This window comes from Calliphora vicina, chromosome 1 (genome assembly GCF_958450345.1).
Source record: "Calliphora vicina chromosome 1, idCalVici1.1, whole genome shotgun sequence".
Classification (NCBI taxonomy): Eukaryota; Metazoa; Arthropoda; class Insecta; order Diptera; family Calliphoridae; genus Calliphora; species Calliphora vicina.
Window position 1 is genome coordinate 88,365,405 of NC_088780.1, and position 18,935 is coordinate 88,384,339.

The window sequence follows — 18,935 nt, forward strand, 5'->3', positions numbered from 1 at the left end:
TTAAATATTTTTTTTTATATAAAAACAACTAAAACATTTTACATATGTATGTATTTAAGGCATCTAAAAAAATTCCATTCTAAAGTGTCGTTCGTAAGTAAGAATAAAATTATAACACTGCCATTCAAAATAAACTTGTTTACGAGTAGAGTACATAAACTTGTAATCAAACTTTTAAAATTAATAATCTCAATAAATTGTGTACCATCAGCAGACACATTTTACGTAAAGATTGATAAAATGTTATTTATAAATAAAAGCATTAAAAGTTCTACACGTGTAAAATGACTTTAATACATTCGTGTAAGGAGGGCATAAGGATTCCTTCCACTCATATCGTATTGAATCAAGTCAAGCCAAGCAACACCACAATTTAACCGTAAGTAATTTCAACAGTTAATAAGATAACAGTCAAAATACATTCCTCACCAGATTATGTATTGTTTATGGCTTACACTTTGTTTGCTACAAATCAATATCCATGCATGAGGATATCTAGTATATAATTACATATAAATGTTATAAGTACATACATGGTCTACACCGTCCAGATTATACTGTATTATATCATGAATGCCAACTAGAGATGGCAGAGAACGGGGAATCCTGTTCCCGAAAATCCCGGGGTTTTCGGGATTTCCTGAATCCAGAAGGCCGGGATTTTTTAATTTTAAATCCCGGGGTTTTCGGGATTTTCCAAATCCCGTTTTTCATAAATAAATAGGGAAAATGGTAATTTTTGTATGCCTTTTTCATGCATTTTGACATTCTACATGCCCGAATATCACAAAGTGATGTTCAGAAAAGTTGTTAAGATCCTGCTACAATATAGTTAATAAAGGAAAACGGTATTTTTGGTTTTCCTTGAGTAGGGCTCTAGAAAATCAATTCATCAATTCACATTTTTTTGTAAGTTGTCTAATAAAACTCAATTTAAATCCTCTTCAAATGAAATAGATTTTATCTCAGATGAGGAGCTCGAACAAAATGAAAATATTTCGATTGCTAAAAGGCTAACAGATAAGGTACTGTTTTTACCAGTATGTACATTAGGCTGGGTCGATTTGTATGGACGATCAAAAAGTAAAAAATCGTATAGCAGAAACGAAATCTACGGAAAATTCTAATAAAGTTTCCTCAAGAAACCATATGTAGGTCTAAAATCAAATCCTATCTTGCGCATTTCGTCTTTTATCCAATAAAAAAACTATTAAAAAAAATAAATACTGAAATATCATTCGATAAAAGACGAAATGCTCAAGATAGGATTTGATTTTAGACCTATGGTTTCCTGGGGAAAATTTCTTAGAATTTTCTGTAGAATGCGTTTCTGCTATACGATTTTTCGTGAAAAAAATCGACTACCCTAAAGTACATACTTTATAGTTATTTCTTCTTATATAATGTACTCATGAAGTATTTTATGCGTTTAATGTCTAATAATTTTCGGGATTTTAGATTTCTTTACCAAATCCCGAACTCCGGGATTTTCAAAAATCAGTCCCGATTAGCATCTCTAATGTCAACAAAGAGCACAGAAAAAACACAAGTTTTGTACTTTGGGTCTTCAGATATTGGTCTGTCATTCTGTTTTTATCAGAGATACTTTTAATATTGCAATGGTTTTTGTCGATCACTTGAAATATGGTTGAAATAATGTTCTCACGTAGCAAATTTTTTTTGCTGGAGTCCATAGAGTACGTTAATACTTTAAGTTTTTCTCGATCACTTCGCTTTAGTTAAATAACGAAATAACGAAAAAAAAAAATTTAAACAAATTGTGACTGATTTTTTCTATATTTTATCAACATTTTGCTCTACATCACAGGGATTCCTTATATCTGCCGTATGTGCCCCAGGGGGAGTTTTGAGGTTTAATATAAAGTGTTTTCATACTTCAAATTAAGTGACCGCAAAATCGCTTAGTCCAATTTATCACAAGAAAAAGCTCTAAGTCCATATAAAAAGTACAGTTCAACCATTTCTGTCAAATTGTTCAATGACATGTATTAAAACAAGTAAAAAAAATGGTCGGTCTAGCCCAAACATTTAATACCCTACACTAAGTAAATGAGCAAAATTATTTTTCTTTTATAATTTCAATAATTTATTTTCGGATGAAGGTCTTATTTGGGAGCTACGACTAATTGTGGACCGATCGCCATGGAAGTTATTTGCGTTGAATTTTATATGTATACCAATATTTTTAAGAGATTTATGCTCGTTAAAGTGATTTTTGGAAGCGGGGCTTATATGGGAGCTATGACTAATATAGACCGATCGACATGAAATTAGGTGACATGATTTCCATAGTTTAAACTTTAAAGTAATTTGGAGGACATTTGTATGGGAGCTAGGGAAAATAATGGACCGATTTTAGCCAGTTTCAATAGGCCTCGTCCTTGGGCCAAAAAAAATGTATGTACCACATTTTATCGAAATATCTTTAAAAGTCATCTACTCATAAAGGGATTCTGAGTCTATCATTATAATTTAATGTGGGTGTTAGAATATATTTTTCGCGATTTTGACCCATTGTAGGTCCAACTTACTATAGCCTTATAAATGTACATCGTTGCAATGCACTAATACAGATATAGATCAAAATTAGGTAAAAAATTTAGGTTGCCCTGGTATATCCCCCCTTATATCCCAGCCATTTGTGAACTGATGTGGTCGATTTTTATTACTAACCGAGCCGGAAGAATTCTTGATATATTGATGTATGAATCATGTATGTAAGTTATTTGGGGTCTACGGAAAGTTTATTTCAACATACAGACTGACAGACGAACAGACGGACATGGCAGATAAGAAATGGAAGACAAGTGCTAAGAATAAGACCTAAGTCCATCAAAAAATACAAACTAAGCAATAGAAAAAGCTCTAAGTCCAAAAAACATTTGATCTCGGCAAATACTTATTTTATCATTTTGCTTTTACGCACATAGAAAACAAAGAAAAATACTAAAAAAATTGCGTTTGCAGAATTCAAAAATATTTACGCAAAAAAAAGTTTAAATGTTTTTTGTCTCTCCTGTAAAATTTTAAAATATGGACTTAGATCCTTTGCATGTTAAGCCAGCGATATGTAAAATTAAACTTTCAGGGATGATAAATAATCGATAAACGAATACATAACTTGATAATGTAACAAAACCGATTACCTTCTTCCCTATGTCTGGAAAGAACTATGTTTTGAAATTTTAAGTGGGCGTGAGGTGCCACTATTAATAGTGTGCGTGACACCCCCATAGAAAGTAAATTTGTATAACTTTGAAACTATACAAGACAGAATCAAATTTTGCACAAACAATTTTGTTGTCCATATAAATATTTCAAAGAAAAATGGGCGAATTACACTAGTTTATAAACTTATATTTTTGAGAAGAACTAGGGATGCTAGCTAATTGACCATTTTTTGTTTCCCATCTATACGTCAACATTTTGAGATATATGGGTTTTTATTTTTCACCTGCTAATGTATACTGCAGTGTACCGAATTATAGTAATTGGGTATTTACATCGTATTTGGGTACTCAACACTCTGGCGAAGCTACTAGATACTTTCAGAGTTGTATTTTTTTTGACAAATTCCAAAAAAAATTAACAGGAAAAAAATAAATACTGTTTAAAAGTATATCTTTTTGTAGATAAACGTTAATAAATCGCTATTAAATACAAAACTCTAAAGTAAAAACTATTTTAAAATGTCTTCTAGAAAGTGTAAAATAAACCCACACCAATTTTGTTTTATTTGCGAAAAAATTATTCAGGTAAATCGAGGTTTTCCTATAACACAAACACTGCAAAATGCTTATTTATAATATTGGGGAATAAAAAAAGTCAAAATTACAGAGATATTGTTGCGAATTTATTACATAATTTTGAACTGATGGGTTTAAATATGTCCCTCAAAATTCCCATCTTACATTCTCATGTGGATTTTTTCCCGGAAAACCTCGGACACATGAGTGACGAACATAGAGAGCGTTTCCATCAAGATTTGAAGTTTTTCGAGAGAAATTATGAGACTACTGAAATTAGGAGACTACTGTTGGAGTGACGTGAGGGAGACCCATGAACATAATTATAAAAAGAGGACTAAAAGACTTCACTTTTAATTTGTTTGTCCTAATTTAATGTACATTTTTATATGTTTCGTTTTTAATACATATCTCAAAAGTTTGACGTCCAGGATTTTTTTTTAATATTTTTTCCGAAGTTAGAAGACCTAAATACACAAATCCCCATATGTTTCAATTCATGAGCAAAAACCTTGTAAACTAGTGTTATCAATAGGAGAATTACCATATAAAGTAAATACTAAAAAAATCGTATATCTGAGAAATTATAACAGCTAGAATTTTAAAACTTTGTATGAATACTATTGTTGTAAATATTGAAATGAGCATTATAAAATTAGTAGGCGTTACAGCTCCCATTCAAAGTAAATACTAAACATGACATATTTGAAAAACTATGGTATTTATAGCTTTCAAACTACGTAGAAGTTGTTTTGCGTTAAATATAAATCATTAGACGAAAATCGAGCAATATTGGGCGTGGTATATCCCATAAAAAGTAAGTACTAAAATTCTTATATCGGTGTAATTATAAGCTTTGTGGGAATTACATTACTATACATACCAGTCCGGGGTCGCAACAGTTTGCGTTTATACAAATTAAATACTTATTATCGAATATTTGCAGAACTATATAATTGAGATTCTAAAAACTTTGTGAAAATTCTTTGTCGCCAGAATCTGCTGTTTGGGGAGATTGAGACAGTAGTTATTATTAAATATCTGAATAACTAAAATAGAGCAATTCTCAATACTTTAAATTAGCAATTTTGATAGCATTATCAGTGATGTTAACTTTTTAATTTCGATTACCGTACAGCCCGTTTTTTAGGTAAAATTACCGTATCCAAAGTTTAGTACAAAAATAATAATATTTTCTTATTGAAACAGGTTTATTTTTATAATTCAATATATCGAGGGCCTATATTCAAAACTCTCTATCTTAAAAAACAACTTTTCAGGAATGCCAAAAAACTGTTTTTTGTCGCGTATTACTTGAGTTATTAAAATTGGGTATGCTAGAGGGCTTTTCTTCTCAAAATATTCAATGTGTATATAAAAATGAAAAGATAAACGAAATATTTTCATGGTAATTCATTTTTTTAAATGATTGAAAAATGTAAAATTCATGTTCAGCATTAAAAAATTTGTAGGAAAACATGAATTGCAAGAAGAAATTATTCCAAAAAAATATTTGAAAATTATTTGAAAAGATAGAGGCTTTTGCATTCGGAAAAAAATAATTGTATAACATAGAGAAATAACAAAAATGCAAATAAAACAGCAAAAGACAATAGGTTGTAAGAAATTCACACAATAGATGAGGGCTGTTTTACTGAACATTTTACTATCAAAAAGTAATTTTCGTGAATATCAAAGATAGTGGGTTTTGAATACAGGACCATGTTTGTAAAACAGCAGAATGCCATTTTTATCAACATCATTTATTTGCCTTATAATATAAATTCCGTATCTATTTATTTAAATTCATCCATTTCAACAGCTTCTGGGAAATGCAAAACTAAAGGAATTATAGAAATGTTGGTATCGAACAATTGGGGATTTATTACGATCAGTTTTTAATACTAATTTGTATGTTGAAATACTTGAAAGACTTGCGATTACTTTACCGCGTAGATATATTTTGTCTAGTGGTAGTTGGTTATCATCAGCCTCAAAGTTTTATGATTATTTTAATGAGAAATATGTACATTATATGTAGACACATTATGGAAATATAACGTTTAGGATATAATTTTTAAAAATTTAAACTTTTTAAAATTACCGTACAAATGTAGAAATTACCTGCCTACCGTACGGAGGTCTAAATTACCGTACAATACGGTAATTACCGTACGGTTAACATCACTGATCATTATATATAAATTGGTGGGATTAAAACCGTTTGCTTAAAAACTATAATATAAAGTAAATTACTTGATCAATAAACAACAATATGAAATTAGCGTAATACAATTCAAAATTAATAATAATTAAATATAGTATTCACTAGCATATCTAAGGGTTTTTAGGGGTGTAAACAAATGAAAAATATGCTTAATATAAAGATTTTTTAAAATTTCATAATAATATTTTTTTACATTATAGATGGCATACCTTTAAAAACTGTAACTAAACTAAAATCTTTATATTTTTTATATTTACTAAGACTGGGGTAGCGAAGCTCACCGGGTTAAGCTATATATTGAATAAGAACAATACAGTTCTAGAAGTATTTTATTTAACGAATTTTTTCGCTGACTTGTGATGTTCGTGAAATAGGAAAACAGTTTACAATACTTAATTCCATTGCAAATAGTCTCATGAATCTCACATTGACACTATCGGGATTTTAAATGGAATTGAGATCTTATTTCAAACTAAATCCTGAAACAATTGTTGAAATCTTTACAAGCGCATTAAGGATAAAACCAGGTCTAGAAACGCTGTTGATTCTTAACATCGGCTGTTTATTTGTATGGCTGAGGAGAAGAGTGTTTCTGACAACATATGAAATCCAATTAAAATTGATACTTAATGTGGTCGTAAAATCAACCGCTATTTATACATCTCTGCACCTTTAACAACAAGTTTATGTTATAATAATAAAGAATGCTGTGGAATCAACATGAACATGATAAAGAAAAACCAGTGGCAATGGCAGCAACAGAAACATTCGACCAAGTTCTTAAAAAAACGAAATAATGAAATCAAAAACGAGATCAATTCAAAGTTTAACATTCCGAAACAATAGTAATGGATGGCATCGTAAAATAAACAAACTGTGAAACTAAAAAATAAAAACAAAACACCGAAACGTTTAAGCTTTTAAAGAAGGTGGGACGGACGAATGGACAGACTTAAAGAAGAACACTATCCAAGTTGAAAGAAATATTTTAAGAATTAACGGCACAATGAGCAAAAAGAAGCAAAAAAGAACCAACCAAGTCAGCATCATGAACCTAAACTGAAACTCCTCATTTTGCAAACTTTGTTTGTTTCTGTTTTTATGATCTGTTTTTGTACTCGTTGACTCGGTAGTACATGGATGGATGGATGAATGTGTATGTTATAATGGTGAAGGTCGCTGTACGACCTTGCTTAAGGCTATAAAATTGTATTTGGCGTCGTATGGTCGTGATTTGGTTTTATTTCTTTCCAACTTTTTTTATGTACTTTCAAATCGGATTTTATTTAATTTTTGTTGTTTCACTTTAATGATGTTTTGCTTCTTTTGTGTACGATCCTCCTTTTTACACCAAAGAATGTGTACTTGTACTTGATATTGCACTATGGTACAGCAACAACAGCAGTTACATTTTAGATTATCAATGTTCATTAATTCATTTAGAAAATAATCAATTATTTTTATTTTAACAGCACACTGCACAGTGGGGCAGAATAAATAAAGTCGAAATAAATCTGCCCTTTCTAACTGCCTGATCCATTTGGCATGAAATTTCCACATAGGCGTAACAGACAGACTCGAAAACACCGATCACTCGAAACACCTATATTATTTTAATATTATTCTTAAAGCCCTTGATTAGGCTTATAAAAAAACATAGTGGCGAGTGCTTTTTAAATTTGAACTTTATCGGTCATAACTGTTAAATTTATATAGGTATCTAAACAAATTTCTTTCAAAATAAATTTTATATATACGGAATTCATGTCATTAAATGTTATGATGGTCGGTCTATAACACTGTGACACAAAATCGAACTTTTCGAATCGGAATGGGATGAAACAAAAAGCAAATGCAAGCTTACGTTTTCCATAACAAAACCCTCAAGGCTTTTTTTTAGTTCAGCGCTAGATTTTTTTTACACGCATTTGAAGTTAGTGATTTTGGAACGCTGGCTAACAAGAAAAAATCATTAAAAATTTAATAAAAAATGCCAATTTATTTTTATTATCCCGGAAAGTTGTGGTATCTTACTATTTTTGGGATCGGGGAATCCATTTTTGAAATTTATTTTTACCTAAAACTCACGATAGAGGGCGCTGCACAGTGGTGTAGAAAAATAAAGAGCGAAATAAACTTCTAAACGGTTGGTCCGATTTTAATGAAATTTGACATGCAAAAAGACGAAGTGTTGTCGAATTAAAGTTTTGAATTAGGACCTCATGGACCCACTAAGGGCGCGGGCAGGGGTTCCCAAAGTAGGACACCTCGGTATGTTAAATATTTAATACAATACTATTTCTTCGATTGCTCTCTGATTTAAAATAAAAATACATGTTTAGAATCTCCTCGTCGAGCACTACAAAAAACCTTGTCGCTATAAATTAACTCTTAAAGCTTAGGAGATATTCGCATTTGAAAATTAAATTTTCAACATTTTTACCCACCCTACTCCAGTTTTTTGATAACAGCGGGTCCAAATATTTCCCGATTTTCCCCATTTTTCTTTTATTGGATTAACAACAAATCGTTACTGAGTCCATAGTTATATGCATTTGAATTTGAAAAATAGAAAAATGGTAATTTTTCGCTAGTTTTTTGGGATAAAAGTACTTTTTATGTTTTTAATTTATCTAAAAAAATTCTTAGACGATGTATATAACAAATTTATACTTTTTGAAAAGCTAAATTTACATGAAATATCATAAATGAAAAAAAAAAAAAAATTTCTATACCGAGGGAACCAGGTTCATCCAAAATACGCCTATTTTTTATGTGAAATTAAAATTATTGGCAAAAATTCTTAAATCGCATAGTCGGTATTAAAATATAGTAATCCATTTTAGATGGCCCAATATGTTCTTAATTATTTTGTAAAAGGGTTTCGATCTCCCCACTCCTATTATGGATAATATAGACAAAAAACTAAAAAAAAACATTTTTGGGATTTTTCAAGACTATTTTTGGGAATTGCCGTATTCCTGATTACAAATTTAAAAATTTTTTGCCTACCTAATAAAAATATATATAACTTTTGGCAATTAAAAAATTCATGGAATACTTTTTTGAAAAATATGACAAAAAATGCTTTATAATTAGTTTTTGCAAAGATAAACATTTTTCAAATTGAAATTTAATTTTTATTTTTGAATATTTTTAAAATAAATTTTACAGTTATATATATTTTTCTATTGAAAATGGAAAAATATACTCAAATTTTGAAAATTGTAATCAGGAATTCCGCTATTCCCAAAAATAGTCTTGAAAAATCCCAAAAATGTTTTTTTTTAGTTTTTTGTCTATATTATCCATAATAGGAGTGGGGAGATCGAAACCCTTTTACAAAATAATTAAGAACATATTGGGCCATCTAAAATGGAATACTATATTTTAATACCGACAAAAGCTTTCATTTGCTTTTGGTTTCATCCCATTCCGATTTTGGTTGTTGCACAGTGTAATTAGTCATAGCTTCTATATAAGGCCCGCTTTCGAAAATCACTTTAACGAGCATAATTGTCTTGAAAATATTGGTATCAACATATATTTCATCACAAATAAGTTTCATATAGACATAAATCACATGACCTTATTTCATGGCGATCGGTCCATAATTAGTCATAGCACCCATATAAGTCTAACTTCCGAAAATAATTCAGGAAAGTTATTGATATTAAAGAAAATGTTTTTGCTCATACTTTCTGACCGACCGATAAGTTATACAACAACTTGGTAATAGGAATTACATACATTTGTTTCCACTTTTACATGTGATATCTAAATCTGTATCGAGGTAAACAATTTCATAGCTTTTCCTTGTAATTGCTTTGCTTTCGAAAAAGGTAGAATTTCTTATTTGTATTGGCCTAATCAAGGGATTTAGAAATATATATATTACACATTTTCGATTTCCGTGTTGTCCTATTTTGAGACGCCATAGCGCCGCTCCTGATGTGTGTTTGGCGCCCTTCTTCAAAAATGAATGCTCCTCTGCTACGCCAGAGCTGTAAAAGAATGATTAGGTTTTGAGTGAATTTGTAAATCATTCATGCAATGAATAGTAATTTTTTGAATGCGTTAATTTTGCCCAAAATATGAATAGAATTAAAATATGAATGCTTTTATGAGGAATAATTGAATTAAAATTTGAATGATTTCATTTTGTTATTGACTTTCATTGTAATTAGTTTTTTAATCGACTTTTCAGTTTAGACAAAAATTACAAAAAAATTCTTTAATAAAATTGTCCTCTTCGCGATTCTATGCTATTTCATAATCAAGTTATTCAATTGATTTAAAAATCCTTCTGAGCAACATCTTAAATATCCCAAGAGTTTTTCATCTTTATTCCAATAAAAAAATTAAATAGAAAAATTAATTAAAATTCCCTTGTTTTTAATCTTCGATGAATTCAATAATTTTAATTCATGATGAATTCATTTAAATTTTTATTCAATTCATATTTTGAGCAAACTGAATTCATTGAAGAATTTTTAATTCGTTCAAATTTTAATTCCATTCGTACTTAAGGCCCTAACTTTGTAAATCACTTTGGTGACGTACGTCACCAAAGTGATATTTATATGGAAAGCAAAAACAAAATTTCAAAAATTTGTTGAATTTTGGTGCGTTTGTTTTTAAGAATTTGTATATAAAACAAAAAAAAATTTTCAAATTTTTTAAATTTTGTTTTTGCTTTCCACATAAATATCACTTAGTGACGTGATTTACAAAATTAGGGCCTACATTTTTTTTAATTCATGATGAATTCAAAATCAAATATGAATCATTAATTTACAGCTCTGCGAAAAAACATTAACCTACATAAATATCTTACAAATATCAATTTCGAATCAAAGTAATACTCATATGTATGCCAAAATCAAACTGCTGGATTTTAAATTTTTTTACAAGTTTTTTAACAATATTAAAGTCACAGTAACTATTTATATGATTGTGGTAACCATAATATGGTTAATTTACGATTCACATGATTTTATCAATCATATATATGGTTACAGAAGCAAGTATATGTTGTGACAACCATATTTATGATGAATCATTATATACATATAATATGTTGTTCTCAGATTATGATATCCAACATAATATTTTAAGTCCTTTATCATAAAAATGGTTTTCGCAAACGTATACTTGTTTACTGTAACCATATATATGGTTGATACAATCATGTGAATCGAAAAACACTTTAACCAACATAAATGTTTTATAAATATCGATATCGAAGCAAAAATCATACTACCGCTTTTTGTGAAGATCATTTCATATTGGCCATTGTTCTCACATAAGATCCACTTCCGAGAATAGCTTTGTAACGATACGACCTAGAGGGACGGACTTTGTTTATTCTTTGTTGAACAGATATGTTTGGTATAGAATCAAAAAATTTTCACAACAAAATATCCGTCCGTCCTTTTGAGATATGATATATGTATTTGACTGAAAATAGAGACGCATGCATTTTTGTCAAATCGCGAACAAAAACAACTAGTGTTTCAGTCAAATAATAAGTAAGTAGTTATCACTTAGCTCCGATATTACTTGCTGGCTTACTATGTAAGTAGAGTTTTCGCTGGAAACCAAACCAGGAGAACCAGATAAACTTTTTTATACAAAATGCACAAAAATCGGTGCCCGTATTATATTGGTGGTGAGTATATTAGATTCCTCACAGCCATAAGCGTAGCTAGACTATTCTGGGGTGGGCAAGTGCCCTTTAAAATAGTAAAAATAAACTAAAATATCACAAAAATTCATTTTGCTAACATACCTACTTCATTTTTAATATTTAAAACTGCTAATTTATTTTATAAAATATTTTTATATATATATTGTTACGTTTTAACCTTTTCAAAACGTTTGTTTATTTCCTTTAAATAAACCGGATACTTTTGATTGCAAATAAAAGCCGTTTAGTAGTTTGAAAATTGTAACAACTCTTTATTTATTTAAAATGTACAACAACAGAATTAAATAGTCACTCAATTTTTTATTTTATACACGTTTATAAATTCTCAGAAATACAGACACACTTTATAATGTACACGAATTCACTTGAAAAACACAGCACTCTTTAAGGCACTCAGTTGATGTTTATTCAAATAGCGTCTCTGATAAACTCACTCACGACTGCAACCTCTGCAACTATTCTACAATGTTCTTTAACTGAATATTCGAATTCGAATATACGGTCGCAGCGAACAGCGTTGTCATACTTACAATTAATGGTCAACTGAAAGCTTTTATTCAATGTTAATAATGCCCACAGATATGTTACAGTTTGCTATTACAGCATTGCTATTTGAAAGCATTCTGCTACTTTTAAATCAGCCGTTAAAATCGTTATATTTGAATTCAAGTACAATTTCGTAACAATATTTAACTTCCAATAATCAACTGAAGGAACAGAATCCGGCAAATCCAGATTTTAGCTTTTACCTAATGTTGATTCTATATAAAAATCTTCAAGAACACTTTTAATTACAGCGTCATTTTAAATTACTGACTTACAATTTTCATATCTACAACTCCATCTAGTTGTGCAAAGGCTGTTTATTTTATACTGTTTAATTTGAAGAGCTTGGCTTAGGCTTTTTAAATCATTATTATTTTCTGGTTTCGAAAAGTGAATGCATAAAGCCTCTATGCTAAGAATGTGTGATATGTGTGAACACGAATCCACAATAACTAAGTTTAGCCTGTCGAATAAACAATGAACCAAAATGGCTTGCGGATTTGGCTCCTTTATTTTAGCTTGTAAAAACCAAACATTACATGTGCTCCGTTGTACGATTGGCATTGGAATATTTGTTAACTTTTTGGGTTCCAAAAACCCCATGATTAATGTTCTAGGTCACAGGAATCTCATAACGATTGTAGATTGCTACAAATCCAAAAACATCTTTCTGCGACTTTAAAAATTTTTATTTGGGGTGGGCAGATGCTAGTCTGGGGTGGTTTTGCCCACCCCAGCACTCCCCTATCTACGCCAATGCTCACAGCCGAATATAATACTTTTACAATACTTGTTTAAATTTAGAAAATTTGTTATATACTGGAACTCAAAAAATACGTATGTATGTAATACAGCAGAGCTTATTAAACATAATTTTTGTATTCCGAGACAGCAATTAAAGAGGAAACTTTGAATTTTTACAAACCATATTTTTTCGAGTGTGTTAATTTAGTCAAGCCATATGATGTATTGGAGTTCTTTAGCATCAACAACATCACAGTAACAACGGGATCTTAATGTATGGCAATTAAAGCCATAAATTCAAATATGTTTCCCTTTATCTGGGGTGGTACTACATACTTTCAAACTGGAATACGAAGTCGACTGGAGAAAAAAGTAAACAAAACAACAGTTAAATTATTGTAAGCGAAATATGTACAATAACAACATTACAACAAGAAAACAATCTGTCTTCAGCAAAGGTAAATGCAGCTGGGGGCACGTTAATACACCAGCTACAACAAAATGATCGTAAGAATATCTGAATATATTGGAATCCATAAAACACTGACTGACGTAGGAATGCTAAGTAAAGAAGATTTCATTTTTCAATTCAATACCCCCCTTAGACTTGTTCCATATTGTGGGTTCACAGCACTACATCCATGACATGCCATCGCATCGCATCATGTACCTGTTGCTCTGTTAAGGCTCTTGTGGTTTATTACCACCACAACCCCTGCAACAAAACTGACGCACATAATCATCATCCTATAAATAAATAAATGCATATAAATAATTGAAAGCAGAAATAAAATAAAAGTGTGAAACCATTAATTCGAATAAAACATACAGAGGCCACAAAAAAAAAACAATTTTACAAATGAAAAAGAAGAGGGGCGTGTGTAGAAACAACTATAAATAAATTGTTATGGAAGTGATTTCGGAAAATCACGCAATGTAGAACTATTAAACACAAACCTGAACTCACTTTTGACTTGAACAATTTATATGATGCACGCAAAAGTACAAAAGACAAGCATGATTTCCCAGTTGTTAATGTCACTGCAATTTTTGTTTTATTCTTGAGCTTTTTTTACCCTACACCATCAAGGAAGAACATTTTACTAAATTTGAGAGTTTGTACAATAACAAATAAAAAGTATATATTGAATAAAACTGGCCTTTGTTATGGACGGATTTTTTTAAAACTATTTACATACGGACTGTAGGAAACAGTAACGGAAATCTATTAAGTTTTGGTATTAAGACGTCGACATTCCGTCTGATCGTCATGATTTTCGGTCGCGTGATTTATGTCTATATGAAATATTTTTGTTAAATTTTATTTGCATACCAACATTTTTAATAGTTTTATGCATAGAGAAGCATAGAGCGGAAACTAGAAAAAACTCAAACAAAAAAAATTACTCAAAATAATCACACAAATCTACTAATACAATCTCGCCACTTAGGTTTCTGACAACTGAATTAGGTCTTTGACAGGAGAACTTCCGCTGTATATTTATTCTCTACGGTTTTATAATCTTTAAATTGATTTTAGGAAGTGGGTCTTATATGGGAACTATGAAATAAAATGGCATTTCTAAACGGCTGGTCCGATCGGGATAAAATTTGAGTTGGGGTAGCCAAGGAGTATTTGAGTTTAAGTTATTAAAATGGGCCCTACAAATAATTCAGGGGCGGCGCTATGGGGGCTCAAAGTAGGGTACCTTCGACATGTAAAATTTTTAAACACGTGTAATTTTTTTGTTTCCCATCCGATTTCAAAGAATTTTATATTTTTGGAATTAACGAAACTCAATGAAATTTTCAGCGTTTTTTAAGTTTCTCATTCTAAATAACAAGGTGTAAAAAAACTTGTCAAAAGGTCAAAGGGAATCCCGCAATTCCTAAAAATTGGAGCGAAAATCCCAAAAATGGTATTTTTTACAATTTTGTCTATAGGGTCCACATTTCCTTCGGGGCTGGGAAAATACTTTAGGGATAAATAGGGATCACATCAGGGTTTCCAAAACTGCTTTCTGTTTTCTGATCCCATCTTTGGGATTTTAGAACATGTGGCCCAAAGTTGAAATTTTGATAAAAAATAGGTCAATTTCCAAAGGGCGTAGGGCCGACATGTTAGAAAAATAGGACATGTTTTTTATACCAAAATGTTCTCCGTAAAGAAACTTTGTAGAAAAACATAAAATTGTTATATGTTCTTAAAGAAAGTTGTTTTTTAATAAAAAAAGAGTTAAGTCACCTTTTTGTCCAAAAAACAGCAAAAATATACTATTTTTTTAATTTTTAAATTGAAAATCTGTTATTTTTGGATTTGTAATTGATATTGCTCTGAAATCTTTTGTATGTTGTTGGTAATTTAGTTGTCTAACTAACAAAAAAAATTCTAGTCCATTCGGTCGAAAAGTGCGCCCTATATTTTTAAAAAAGCGGACCAAGGTATGGCAAAATTTTAAAATTTCAATTTTGAAATGCCTATAACTAGGAAATTATAAGAGTTAAATAGCACACACAAGCATTTTTTTCAAGATATAGCCGAGCGCTTTCCAAAAATATAAAATTCTTTGAAATCGGATGGGAAACAAAAAAATGGCACGCGTTTAAAAATTTTACATGTCGAAGGTACCCTACTTTGAGCCCTCATAGCGCCGCCCCTGGATTATTTGTAAGGCCCATTTTAATAACTTAAACTCGAGTACTCCTTGGCTACACCCAACTCAAATTTTATCCCGATCGGACCAGCCGTTTAGAAATGCCAGATTTATTTACAAAAAATTTCGACACTGTGTAATGGACCGATAGTCATGAAATTATGTCGCGTGATTTGTTTTTACTTATATGAAACTTAGCTTGAATTTATTCTGGATATCAAAATTCTTAAGAGTTTAATGCTTGTTAGCCAGGTCGTCGTTAAAACGACTAATAAGTGATTCTGTAATATTTTTGGGCGTTACAAATTATGCATCAATTAGTTATAGCTACTAGAGAAGTGGAAAATAAAGTCATATGTCCATTCATAAACTAGGGTATAAACTAATCGGCTTTGAAGGATTTTTACTTTCTTATTTGTTCCCCCCTTTTTTACCTTTTTGTAATAACAATTTACTATCTGACTGACATTAATTATTAGTCTTGCTTTGAATGTAGAGAACAAATCTTAGTTTTTTTGGTTGATTTAAAGTTCTTCAATTGTTACAATATGTTTTGTTAATAACAATCTTTAATTTATATTATAACTTTGAGTTCTCCTTCTTTCGTTGGAATAACATTTCGAAATTAATTTTATTGTTAAATATGTATTTATTTTTTTCCGGTAAGATATTTAAAAACAAAAATTTAATGTGGTCGATTATGGCGTAGGATGAAATTTTCAGCAGATTCATACATGAACATAAGTTCGAAAGAATTATTTTCATTCACCCTCTGGTGCTTAAAATATCACATTTAGCATCAAATAATATGATGAGTAAGTAATACACATATAGTCCTTAATGTTCCATCGTTTTGTATCTTTCATCTTTTGAAAACATTTAAAATTCAAATCATACACAGAAAAAAGTATTTTTCAGTTTCAGTCAAAAGAAATAAACATTCATAGTGACTTCATTGAATGTAGAATATGTTTTAAACTTTTTTTACATGGATGGTTCAAATTTTATTTCCATTGCTATTGGATTTACTCTCCAGAACGACCCAAGTCAATCTCTTCTAAAAATTGTCAACCCATCTGTATCCCCATTAACAACTACCACATACATATGTGATGAAATGTTTCCAAACTATCACAACGAATTGTGCACTACATCTAGAACTAATAATTTGCATGAGGATTGTTAAGGAAAGTTCCCATTATCAGCTATATCAATCTCTGTCTGAAGGGAACTGCAGTTTACAGGATTTAATCCCATGACATTACAAAAAGAAATCACCAACTAGTATATGGTTAATTCCACGAGAATGACAACCACGACTGAAAAAACAAAAACCCTTGAAACTTTTTTTCAAGATGATTTGAATAAAAGAAAACACTTAAATGTTACTAAATACGTAAAAGTATTTAGAGTTTATTACAACATTTTAAGGGCAGAAATAATAGTTTAAACTGACTATATTTTTTTTTTTAATTTAATTGATATGTTTTAGACTAAGCCGTCAATTAGCATGTAGTATGAAATGAATTTGACTCTGATTGTTTTTTTGTTATTATCAAATTCTTTATTGAAACCGAATACATATTGCACTCGTTTAACAATACTGTATTAACTCAAAATTTTTAAAAATTCACTTTTTGCAAGATAATTAGTCAAACCACAATTGAGACCATTTTCGTGATAATTAGTGACTACCTTGTATCAACAAAAAGGTATTATTTTAAGTTAATACAAAAATTTAAATAGAAATACATCTTATATTTTCATAAAAAAATTTATTATTTTGAATTGAGCCTTTATTCAAGTTAAAAATAATCAAATTGTTTTATTTAAATTTGGTTGTATTTTGAGTTGATACTGTTTTGTTGATAAAATAATACAAAAAAATATCGAGAAGTTTCAGAAAAATGGTATTAACTCCAAAAAATAGATTTATTTTGCAATAATTGCAAAAATTTAAAAAAAACAATGTAAATATATTTTCAAATGGAATTTGCTTAATATGATGTGTTCGGATATTCAAATTCCCTTAAAATGTAATCACAAACAGTTTTTGGCCTCTACTGAACAACGAGTGCGATATGTATATGGGGGATTCTTCGGGATGTTAGTTCGATTGGATACTAATTAAGACACAATTTTTCAACAAGATCGGTGGAGAACTCTCTGACATTTTGGCCAAGCAGGTGTTTTTTCTAATCCATGTAATTTATTACCTATTTTTCTTAGCAAAATGTGTCCTAAATAGTTTATAAAATCATTTCTTCAATATTTCGAAAAAAAAAAAAATTTTTTAAAAAAAAAATACAAAATTTTTTTCCGAAAAAACTTTTTTTTCGATCCGATCGGAGACATCGATTTCAAAGGTTGGTTCACTTGACATGAAATCCCCCATATTCAATTTATTTTTTAGTTTTTTTATATTTATATTTACAGATAATATATTGTTTTACTATAAGAGAATAATCTGTCACGTACGCTATGTCACGTACGATATTAAATTTTATTTATTATAAAATCATCCAAAGATTGTTTTTATTTAAATATGATGGTGCAAATTCCATCCCGATCGGAAGACATGTTAGTAGACATCTAGAACAAAAGTAATATTTCAATTGATCTTTTGACCCACTATGTTGAAGCAGAATTTCAATAAATGTTGACCACATATAAAATCAGTTATGTAGATTCTTATTACGCAATAAAAAAATAATAGTGTATATGCTTATACACTATTGTTTTATTGAGGTGACGATATATTAATTTTTGTAATGAAAAATTGCACTAAAACTGAAAAACTAGGTTTTTTAAACCGGTACATCGAATATTTATGGACCATTTTGAACGACTACTGCTGTAACAACCATAAAACTCTTGTAAAGATGGTTATTGAGACGAAATTGAAGCATCAAATACATAAATATCAACGCACAATATTTTATGAAGATCTCCCCTTAATAAGTCATAGTTTCCATATAAGGCCCCACTCCTATCCCTCTCGCATCCCACTAAGTGACCAAATAGGTCTTCAAGGAAAATATCTAAGCTTTTTTTATTAAGAAAATATGCATAAATCTTCTACTGGATTTTGTAACTATCGATCCATAATTATACATAGTTAATCTTTAAGGCCCACATTCGGGAAATACATTACTATTCACCAAAAATATGGGGGTATATTTATTTTGTCAGTCCATTTGTAATACATCGACCTAGAAAAGTTAATTATAAAATTCTAAGATGATGTAGCAATGTCCGAGCGTTTGTTAAAGTCACGATTAGGCCTA